Source organism: Ornithodoros turicata, chromosome 2 (assembly GCF_037126465.1).
Source record: "Ornithodoros turicata isolate Travis chromosome 2, ASM3712646v1, whole genome shotgun sequence".
NCBI classification, from domain to species: Eukaryota; Metazoa; Arthropoda; class Arachnida; order Ixodida; family Argasidae; genus Ornithodoros; species Ornithodoros turicata.
In genome coordinates, this window is record NC_088202.1 from 18,370,678 (window position 1) to 18,376,349 (window position 5,672).

Consider the following 5,672-nt stretch of genomic DNA (forward strand, 5'->3'; position numbering starts at 1 on the left):
ACGCTTAAATGCTTGTGCGTTCCAGGCTGGAGCATTCATTTTTTGGACTCAGTTGTGTTCAGAGAGCTATCACTCTTGTGTTTTTGCTACCAAGTGTTGTCTTGTACCAACGTTGTGAACGTGCTGTCTTTTCTTGCTCCCTGTCTCAGGTGTTCTCCATTTGCTTCTTCACCTGCACCATGGCATATTTGCTTTTACAGACCTGAACGTTTCGAAGTCTTTTCATGCTTTGCACATATTATGTGCGGTAAAGTAAAAAAGGGGGCCTAATGATGATGATGACATGCTTCCTGATCCATTTATTTATTGAAGTGTTAGAGTCTCGAAAATTTTGTCACTCCAGCTGCAATTTTCGGAAGAAACTATACTGCCTGGGCAGATGTGAACATGCACGTTTTCTACAAAATAGCATTTGTATAACTTGACTGAAATGTCCGGTCAGAGTTTTTTTTGCCATGCGCTTGACGAATCAACTGTGCAGGTAATTATGTGCTGTCCAAATGCTGCCCACTCTCTAAGACACTGAAATAAATATTGTTCCTCATGAAGCACTGTGTAATGCTCAGTTCACCCAAGGAAAAAATAACCGACAGGCTCACAGAATGAATGGAAACGGCAAGTCTTTCTTAAGCACAGCACTTGAACAGCGATCAGATCTTTATTATGTACACATATGATGATTGGCACTGCTTAAAGGTAAATACGAGGAGAAGTAAAGCAGTACTATTTTATCCAAAAACCAATCAAGTGAATTTCACCTTGGAAATAATGTGAGATGCTGAGTAAAGACATTTTGCTGTATCAATGACATGGTCATACATGATATGATAAGCAAGTAAGATCAAAACAGCCAATGGTTATTGGTGCCCCCTACGGCTGTAGATGTGCTCACTACTGGAACTGTTAAACTAATATATATTGCCCTGATAGACTCTCAATTGAATTATTTTTACTTGGTTTGGGATGCCGTGAATCACGCAACCCTGCTTGTTGCGAAAAAAAAGTACTTCGCATAATGGAGCGTCTTCCTTACAATTGTTCTGTAAAAGGTCTATATGAAAAATATGGGCAGCTACTATCTCAAGGCTTTACAACTTTAGGCAGGCTATGGCATATCGCAAAGCGCTTAGAACATATAATAAGGCATCCTTGTCATTGTTCATGTTATTGCGTTCCACAGTATCTATTTCGTACTTCTCGTCGGTGGAATGTTCCTGGTCCCAAAGCTATCATGGAAGGGATTGTCGGATTTTGCTAACCCACTGTTTCTTAATTCATGTAAAAGTAGCAACACTGATGTTTAGAATGTCAAGGCAGATCTGCAGGTGCACTATATTTTCGGTAATACCCAAAATATGGTCCAGCAATATACCTATAGGCATTGTCGTGCATATTGTGTTAGTTATTATTATTATTTACAAATAAAGTAAACTAATAATACAAAGGAAATTGACGTTCTGAGGCTTTGAACATAGAAGACGACAAAGACACAAAGCCTCAAGTACCTATAAGAACAATAAATGAAGAAGGACAGTAACCTTTTCACTGACTTAAGTCAGTGAAAAGGTTAGCCATAGCTGTTTTCCTTTCTTCTTTCTTCATTTCATTTTTCTTCAAACTACTTCAAAGTACTTCTGAGTGATATGCTACGCACATACCCGGTTGCCATCAGCCCAGTTTGAACTGGTACCACTTCATGTCCGGTTGCCACCAGCCCAGCTTGAACTAGTACCAGTTCAGTTTCCAGTTGCGACCAGCCCAGCTTGAACTGGTACCAGTTCAGTTTCCAGTAGCGACCAGCCCAGCTCCAACTGGTACCACTTCATGTCCGGTTGCCACCAGCCCAGTTTGAACTGGTACCACTTCATGTCCGGTTGCCATCAGCCCAGTTTGAACTGGTACCACTTCATATCCGGTTGCCACCAGCCCAGCTTGAACTGGTACCAGTTCAGATCCCAGATGCGACCAGCCCAGCTCGAACCGGTACCCCTTCATGTCCGGTTGCCACCACCCCAGTTTGAACTGGTACCACTTCATGTCCGGTTGCAATCAGCCCAGTTTGAGCTGGTACCACATCATGTCCGGTTGCCACCAGCCAAGTTTGAACTGGTACCACTTCAGTTTCCATTTGCTTAAAGGGATAATAGAGTACAGCGACTTAGTTTGGGGACTATCACCATTCGATTTGCCATAGCTTGGAATGTTAGGCTGCAAATTAGTTCACAAAATAGTGTTAATGAACAAATGAAATTTCAATTGTAAACAACGAGTATTGGTCGGGGCAGACCACAGTTAGGGACGACATACATACGAGTAGGCCTCAAAAGCCCAGGTACTAAGGAATTCAAACAACTAATGGAAAAGAGGCGCTGACGCCACGAATCGAACCTGGGCGTTTGAGGGTTACTCATATGTGTCGTCCCTAATGGCGGTCTGCCTCGACCAGTTCTCATTTACGTCGTCGTCGACCCAGTTTACGTCGTTTACAAATCGCCCTGCCTCATGTCTGAATGAGAAAGTGAGTGAGAAAGTAACAGAGAATAGAAATAGCGTGGTTGGTTGTCCGTCCTACCTGTACGAGGCACTCAATAGCTAAAGTGAGATGGTGTGGTGTAGCGGTTAGCATATCTGACCGGAGATCAGAAGACCATGCTCGATTCCTGGCGTCAGTACCTCTTTTACCTGAGTTGTTTGAAATCGTAAATTTCAATTGTACATGCCTATTTCCAATACAAAAGTGTGCTAGCAACAAGAGCCATCAGTGACGTCATGCAGAGTCCCCGCTGATTGGTTGCTGCTCAAAGATCGCTACTGGCCGGCTGGGTACACGAGGTACGGCTTCAGTGACGCTATTCGAAATTTGAATCGCGTTCTTCGGTTTCCGTAAGCAGTAATATCCCGTGTGGTAGTCCTACAGTGTGCCCAACTGCAAGGATACCTCAGTGTGGAACCCTGCCATTTTGTTTTATCGCCCTCGGGACGATGATACAAAACGAAAGCGTCAAGCTGCTATTGCGAGTCATCAATCGCATGAAACAAAACGAAAAACTCGTGGCTCGCGTGTGTTCGATACGCTTCTCAGTCGACGCGTTCTTGCAGAGTTACATCCTCAACGTAAGAGTGGGTGTACCGCCGAACACAAATCCGCTGAAAGTAGATGTTGTGCCAACCTCCTTTCATGACTCTATGTGAAGGAGAGATGAAGGTAAGATTACCATAATCTCGTGACGTTTATGTTCACAAGATGCAGATAACCTATCATGAAAGCAACAGTAGTTGTACAGTTTGCAAAGCTAGTGTTGGCGCTTGTCTTGCCTTCAGAGAGCATATCAGTCACTAGCTAGCACCTCAAAGGACGTCGTACTTGCGACACAATGATATGATGTTAATATTTAGGGGGGTAGGGTCCTACACTCAACGCATGGAAACATCCCACATCATCATCATCATCCATTCATCTAGGTTGTTGTTGTAATAATTCGGGTCTTCACGTCGCTAGCCAACTGTGATCATCAGCGACGGATTAATCTGCCTATGGATTAATTGTCTTTGGGGTAATTCTGTCCACCTAAGGGTTCCTTAACGTGCGCCGAAATCTCGACACATCAGATAATCACATAATCAGATGGGCAAAATTGAAAAAGAAAAAGCATATGGTCACACAGGCAAAAAACACAGTAAGAAACACCGCCGAAAAATCGCATAACCAGTTCATTAGAGTCCAGTCGTGGACGCCTAAAAAAATAATGATTTTAGATACCAGTTTGATGGCACAACCGTATCGCCGAGAAAGCCATACTCATTTAGCAAACGGGCCAAAATGTGTGATACGCTTTGTGCCCCATAACATGTGCGCAGTCTCGGGTATGACCACATGGCATCTCTCCTGGTACAATAAGACCTCGTTTCCGCCGAGAGGTTCACGAGAGACAGGAATTCATTACTATTATTTTTAAGTGCATTCCTATAACAACACAAACATTTATAATTTAGAAAATTATTGGCTGGAACTATTCCGTACTGCTCGAAGCAGGCTTTAGTTGACTGGCGTGGGCCGAGGTCCCCTATGGCTCGCACAAATCTATTTTGTATTGCTTGTAAGGTTCCTTGATTTGAAATGGTTGTGCTGCCCCAGACCAAATGACAGTAGTTCAGCGTTGACAGGAATAACGCATTATAGAGCATTACTTTCACACGAGTTGGTAGCACGTGTCTGAACCTGAACACCCTTCCAGTAGCACCTGCAAGCTTACCACAAATATGATGGATATGTATATCCCATGACAGCGACTCGTGGAAGTACACACCCAAAAGCTTTTGACGACCCCAGTCTAAGAATGGGAACATTTTCAACACGTTTGTTTTTGGCAGACTGATATATTAAACTTACTCCTGGCATCGACACTTACTGAAGTAAAGCTAGTAGGTACCCTGCCATCAGCAGTGGTAGTCTTTGGCACAGACACTTTGTGTTTTTGAGCTGCTTTCAGTTGTTTCTGAAGAGTAAGTTCCACAGGTTTTGTGTGCGTTTCATGATATATGTGAGGAAGGTGATATCAGACGAGAACGCCACTCGGGTAATACGCGCTTATTCATTTATACTCAGAAATCAATTGAAGCTCCCAATCTGTTTTTGGGATCTCCAAGCTTCACTTTAATGCCCATAGCTCCCTCCACTGTTAGGCAGGGTGCAAGAGGGGCCATTCCATTGGCCAAAACATGTGTACAGGTGCTTCTGGCGTTACATATACCGTGGTAATGTAACAAAAAAATGTCTCAGGAGCAGAACATGCGCAAACGGACCTAAAATAGAACATTTCTCATCCCATATTTGTTCATTTGTTTCCTGTTTCCAGCGCATGTGACAAAAGGGAAATAAACGTTTCACCTCTCCAATGCGAACGTAGAGTAAGTAAGCAACACTGAGAGAACTGATGTTCTGAGTCTGGAACAACATAGAAGGGACAAATACATACAAAGCCTCAAATTGCCGAAGAAATTAACGAAGAAAGACGAAAGTCACTCAAAAGGTTAGCCAGCTGTAGGACTCGAACCCACGTCTTCTGGATTGCCGGTCCAGGGCTCTACCAATTGAGCTAAGCTAACACGAATTCTCAGCGACTTTCAGGGTGCGTCATCTGAAGGGACAAATCAGTCACTCTCTCTCACTCATCCTCCTTTCACTGTTACATTTTTGCTCACACATACACACATTCGTACGACAGGGATCGACGCAAGCGGCAACTGTTGAACATGAGAGAACTGATGTTCTGAGGCTGGAAGAACATAGAAGGGACAAATACATACAAAGCCTCAAATTGCCTAAGAAATTAACGAAGAAAGATGAAAGTCACTGAAAAGGTTAGCCAGCTGTAGGACTCGAACCCACATCTTCTGGATTGCCGGTCCAGGGCTCTACCAATTGAGCTAAGCTAACACGCCTTCTCAGCGACTTCCAGTGTGCGTCATCTGAAGGGACAAATCAGTCACTCTCTCTCACTCATCCTCCTTTCACTCTTACATTTTTGCTCACTCATACACACATTCGTACGACAGGGATCGACGCAAGCGGCAACTGTTGAACATGAGAGAACTGATGTTCTGAGGCTGGAACAACATAGAAGTGACATATACATACAAAGCCTCAAATTGCCTAAGAAATTAACGAAGAA

At 43.6% G+C, this 5,672-nt stretch overlaps 1 non-coding gene across 1 annotated transcript; it reads right to left on the reverse strand.

Moving 5' to 3' along the window:
* Positions 1-5,033: 5,033 nt before the first annotated feature.
* Trnaa-ggc (transfer RNA alanine (anticodon GGC)) lies at positions 5,034-5,106 on the reverse strand. The gene has a single exon. It is a non-coding gene; the product is annotated as a tRNA-Ala (tRNA).
* Positions 5,107-5,672: the final 566 nt, after the last annotated feature.